This window comes from Perognathus longimembris, chromosome 1 (assembly GCF_023159225.1).
Source record: "Perognathus longimembris pacificus isolate PPM17 chromosome 1, ASM2315922v1, whole genome shotgun sequence".
Classification (NCBI taxonomy): Eukaryota; Metazoa; Chordata; class Mammalia; order Rodentia; family Heteromyidae; genus Perognathus; species Perognathus longimembris.
The window spans coordinates 160,827,497-160,833,496 of record NC_063161.1 but is presented as its reverse complement, the minus strand read 5'-3'; positions in this window follow the sequence as shown (position 1 = coordinate 160,833,496).

The window sequence follows — 6,000 nt, the reverse complement described above, 5'->3', positions numbered from 1 at the left end:
GGGACCTCGCCGCCCGAGCTACCTACCACCCTCTGCTCCCCCTCCCCAGCCCTCCGCCCCGCTGCCCGGGACACCCACAGCACCAATGCCACTGTCCCCACCTACCCATCTTCTCAGCAGGGGACAATGATGGTTTCCAATAAAATTGCCCTCTGACGCACGAGCCATTCCCGTTTCCCTCTGTGTTTCCTGAACACCAGTGTTCTGTGCGTCCCACACTTCCACCTGCAGCGGACCCTGGCCATCAGGAAGATTCTGGAAGGCCACTTGGCACAGAAGCCTCTGACCCCCAAATCTGCCGGGTACCACTGCCTGGAGACGCTGTCCTCACTTGGTCTCCCGGCGTCCTCTGTACCCGCCCACCGCACTTCACACAGCCCGCTGCTCCTAGCATCATTGCATCAATCAGTTGTCCAAGGAGGGTCCACGTGAACGCGCTCATTGACACGCGCCACGCGTGATCCAATGAAACGCTCCACACTCTCCTAGTCCCCCCCTCTTCCGAAGCCAGTCTCGTCTCGTTACCTTGCCCCATTTCACGGGTGTTTACAAAGCAGTTTGCCTACGTGTGCCTTCTCTCCCCCCCCCCCGTTGGTCTGTCTCCTCCCATGAACGCCTACATCCTACACAAGAAACAACCTTTACAACTCCCTAAGGTTCCATCCTGCGGAAAGCCGTGTCGGTGGCCGGAAGGCGATTCACACGCGCATGCGCCACGCGTCAGTCGGACGGATCACACACACATCGTGACTCTACACGCACATCGACCAACACACATGCACACGTGCACAGGTGTCCGTGTCCACGTGCTGTGGAATCCACATAGGAGAGAGCATGCGTGCCGCGTCCGCCCTCCCCGGCCCGGCTCCCTTCACTTCATGTGCTGCCTGCCAGGCCCATTCCTAACCTCATCCCTCTTTACAGCTGGATAGTATTCCGCCCTGTGTGTGTGTGTGAGCAGTGATTTGCACAGACACCTTCATAAGACCTTGTCCAATATATCTAGTTAAAGGCCCAATATATTTACACATACATACCTTCCCATGCTCTAATTTTTTAAAGGGCCACAACATCTGTGAACGTCTTCTCTGATTACCTACCAGGCACGTGCAAATTACACCCCCAAGGCGGTGCCGCGGCGTGCTCCTCAGACCCCCAAGAGGGGCAGCCCGTGTCAGCACAAGGCCGGGCCACCGTCGCAAGCCACACGAGTGGCCACAGCCAAGCCGGCAACAGTCGCATGTGCACAGCTCACGCCAACCTCCTGCCCATCCGTTGCCCTCCGTGGCGGGGAAGTGCTGCTGCGTGTCCAGCCCTGATCTTGGCCAAACCCTGCACCAGAGCCCCAGCCCGGGGAGAGATCAGTCAAGGAGCTGTGTAGACAGCCTCCCCGGTCGAAGGCGGACACGTGTCCTCTGACCCCTAGGAGGCCGCTCTGCACACTCGGTCTGCGTGTCTAACCTTTGTGCGGCTCGGTACTCCTTCCTGCATCTTCTTCTCAGCCTGAGACCACGTTCTGGCTGTCTGCCAAGCCTCTCTTTCCTACATGCAGGCCTCTGGGTGGTAGATGTTGCCTACTGACTGTGATCTGAAAATGTCTCTTTTGCCTCGTTTCATGTACGTGGTGGAACTGTGCGCATTTTCCTCTTGGCACATCCTTCTCTCTTTATTTTGCTATCCTCTCGGCGCCCTGGATCAGGCATGCTAAGCAAATGCTCTACTACCACACTGCGCCCGCAGCCCCAGGACCCGGTCCAGCTCGCAGATTTGCGCTCGGCTCTGCTGGAAAGCGGACCGCACGTGTCCCTCTCAAGGAGGCGTAGCTTCTTATTTCCTGCTGTGAGGAAACGTTTATTCCCACTGAAATGCTCCATTCTGCAGCTCACCTTGGTTTCCGGTTTCCAGCTCAGAGATCTTTGAGGAGAACGTTCTATCCACTCAAGCGTGTGACCTTGTGGCTTGAAGGTCATCTGCCTCAGCGTCTGGCTACCCCTAACCCTGGGTGGTGCTGGGGTTGGGGGGGGGCTGATCCCCTTTCCCTGCTGGCTTGTTTATGTTTTCTTGATCCCATCTTTTATACGGTCTTGGACCATGTTATGCTACGTGAGCCCGGTCCTTTTGCTTTCTTCTTCTAGGAGAATGGAGAGCTGCTTGTCTCTTTAGCAGGAAGCCTACCCAGGGCGGGTCAGACCCCAGTTCTGCTTTCTCAGTGTGGGTTGATGCACGGTTCCTCAGCACCTGCTCCCAGCCTCCACTCTCTCGGCCTGGTGTCACCTTCCGTGCTTAAGCGAGTTGACTCTGAGACTGGCCGGGCATCTGCGCCCTGTTCACCACCTTGGGGCAGATGGGCGTTTCAGACCGTCCCTGGTGTGCCGGATCTCTCCCGGGGACCGGCACACATGGTAGGGTGGTGGCGGGTGTCCGGCCTCCCACCAGCCTCCGGCGATCTGCCGGTGGCCACCCCCACCCATCTGCCTGGGTGACTAGTCATGGTGACAAAGACAACAGAGCGTCTTCGTGCCTCTGAAGAACATGGTAGGCGGCAGATTGGCACACCGCCCGCGGGGTTTCAGGCCTGGGATGGCGGTGGGGGGGGGGGGGCGGGGGAGCTGGATCTGGCCTCTCTTCCCCATCCCGTGGAACCTTCCAGACCCAGGGTCTCAGCTCAGGGTCTTGGCTAAACCATGGCCAAGTGAACCTCAAGCCTGCTTGTGTCCAGTCCGGGAGGGGGGGGCGAGCGGAAGTGGGCGGCGCCAGGGCTCCAGGCTACGGCAGTGGGAGTTCTCTGTGTGCCTGCGAGGCAGGGCCCGGTCTCTTCCTGAGACATTGCTCAACTCCAGCCTCGCTCTTCTCGCACCCATGTCCCGTGGCGATCAGCCCGAGGCCTCTTCCTCCAAGCTCCCAGGCTCAGGCAGGAGGGAATCTGCACTACCGGGCTGAGTCACTCTGCTAAAAAATATTTGCTGGTCTTTGTTGTTCGCAGACTTTGAAAAATCCCCATCTCTCACTGTTTGAGAGTCTGAAAATGTTCTGACATTTTCCCTCCCTGCGAGATCTCGGATTCCTGGAGCCTTCAAGGCGTTTTATCCCTGCTTGCAAACCGCTAAGCTCCTCTTCTTCTCCAAACACCTAGCCAGCGAGCCAAGAAAAATAAGCAGGCACCATGAAGATGCCCTGTTCCAAGCTCGTTCCCGGGGCCTGCGCAGGATGCTCCCGGGGCTGCCTGCCAGGTTTTGGGGACCCCGCGGCAGTAGTCCCGCGCGCCCCCTCCCGGTCCCGAGCTCCGCAGGGGCTGTGGGAACGATGGCGGCCGTCGCGAGCCGTCCGAGTCCCCGCGTGGCCGCCCTGCTCTGGGGTGTAGTTTGTCCGGGAGGCTTGGGGATCCCTGTCGGGAGGGGGTGTGGAGGATTTGCGGGATCGGCTCTGGAAGATGACGCTACGACCCCTGTGAACACCCCGCTGGCCAAACTCCACCCCGGGGCAGCACCCGCCAGACCTAGAAAGGCGACCTTCCCGTGTCCTTGAGAGGAGCAGCCTGGGCTCCGCGGCGCTGCACCGCGAACGGCAGCGGGGCGGGGGAGGACCCCTCCCGGCCAGGCCCTCGGCGGCCTGCGGTTCCAGTTCCGTGCGAGACGAGGAGGATCGCAGTTCAGTGCCGGCCCGACCTCCTCTCTACAAGCCAGTGGGTGAGGAGCCATAGGCGGAGGACGTGGCGGCGGAGCTGAGCGAGAAGCTGAGCCCTCGGGAGAGCCGGAAGGGGGGACCCGGCGGACTCCAGAAGGCGGCCTGGCGGCGGGCTCCCAGGCAGACCCCGCGCCCCGCAGTGCAGCACAGATCCGCCCCACACTGGCCTGACCCCCACCCCGCCCAGACCCCTCCCCACGAAGCCCAGGGCGGGCAGGACGCCGAGGCGCCAGCTTAATACCAATGCACTTAGCAAAGCTTACCAACACACCCCCCCCCCACACACACACCGAGTCACAGCAACGCGTAAGTGGTGTGTTTATGAAGTTTATTTTCATTGCGCGTGCAGTTCAGCAACTTTTAAAAACAACACTTCAAAAAAAAAAACCGTCTAGCTTGACAGACTGAAAACGTGTCTGTATTTAACTGTTTATTTCTGCCTTCCGCGCTAACAACCCAGCGCCTGAGGAGTGAGCGGCGTTCTTCGGAGGCGTTTGCCCGACGCCCCTTCACCACACGAATCGTAACTTCAGAACTCTGCCTTTGTGGAGAGGACGGGGGATGCGGAACGGGCTCTCTGGGGTGAGATGCCCCGGGCCCTTTCCACCCCCTAGCGACGCGAGGAGAGAAACAGAATTCGCCAGGCCTCTAATCCTAGCTACGCGGGGCGCGGCCATGGGGGACCGCGAGGCCCAAAGCCAGCGGAGAAGACACGTTCCCACAGTTCCATCTCAACCCCCGGGTTGCTGGGTGCCGTGGGGCACGCCTGTCGTCTCCAGGGATGTGGGGGACGCGGCCCAGGGGGGCCCCGGCGTAGAGCAAGAGCCGCTCTCGAAAACGACCCGTGCACAAAGGGCCAAGGGGCGCAGCTCAGACAGGAGCAGAGCCCAAGCGTGAGGCCCTACGCCCAAGCCCCCAGGATCAGCACACACACACACACACACACACACACACACACACACACACACACACCATCTCCAATAAAACACCTCAAAAGGAAAGCACTAGAGCCCAGTGTCCCTTCACGGGGGTGGCCAGGGCGTCTCTGATGGGAGGCCCAGGCTGGGAATCTGTGGGGGGGGGGGGAGGCCCAGGCTGGTGCTTCCCACAACAGGTGTGGCTCCAAGATGTCTGCTACACATCCTTCCCCAGCCACAGAAACAAGATGTCTGCTACACATCCTTCCCCAGCCACAGAAACAAGATGTCTGCTACACATCCTTCCCCAGCCACAGAAACAAGATGTCTGCTACACATCCTTCCTCAGCCACAGAAACAAGAGCCTTCAGCAGATTCCACGGCGCGGCAAAGGCCCTCCAACCACCGTGGGGCCGGTCAGACATCAAACCAGAAGAGATCTCCCGTCTGTGGGAAATCCTCCAAAACGTCTGATTCCTAAATAACTCCCTTCTAAGTGGTGATGCACCGCGCACAGAAGAAAGCAAGGGGAAAAGGAGAAAGGGTTTTAAATCACGGTAAAAGGAAAATACCTGTGGGGATTCCGAAGCAGTAACAGGGGGCAAGAATTTCAGCAGTTGGTACGTGTGAGAGAGAGGAACGCAAACCCCCTTTCCTCTCTCCGCTTCCGCCCCAGCAACTAGAAAGTAAGAACAACTTAATCCAAAGCGAAGAGGAGAAATGAAAAGAGAAAAACAGTGGAGAAAAATCAATGTAACTAGAGCAGTTTCTTGGGGATGGTCCATAAAATATACAAACTTTAGCCAGACTGACAAGAAAGAGAAAGACAGACAGACAGCAGACAGACGGTCCCAGACAGAGAGACAGAAAGACAGAGAGAAAACACAAAGTATTATTCCTAGGAAAAGGCAGATTATAGCTCTACTTAGTCTACAGATATTACAAGGAATGTTCAGGGATGTTATAAGCAATTTTGTGACAATAAATTCAACAACAATTTCCCTGAACTACCAAAATCGCTCAAGCAAGCCAGAGCTCAAACAATCTTACCTGTATAAACTAAATTGGCTTTATAGCTAAGACTTTATTTTATTATCAAGGCATTTTATGAAGATCATGTGACACTATTGCAAAGGCAGACACGTGGATCAGTGGAATGGAGTCCACCAAGAAAACCGCTGGGCCAGGTGCCTTCCAGGGAGAAGAATACAAGACAGGGAAGGAAAAAGTCATAGCAATTTCTTCCCACAGTCTCCAAAACTCAGAAAGGTCACAACTACTTCTCAACTCATTCGCTAAGGCTAGCGAATGTTCTCCTGAGGCCAAAATGAGACAAAAATCTCCTCAAGAAAAACAATAACTATACACCAATACCCCTCGTGGACACAGATACAACAAT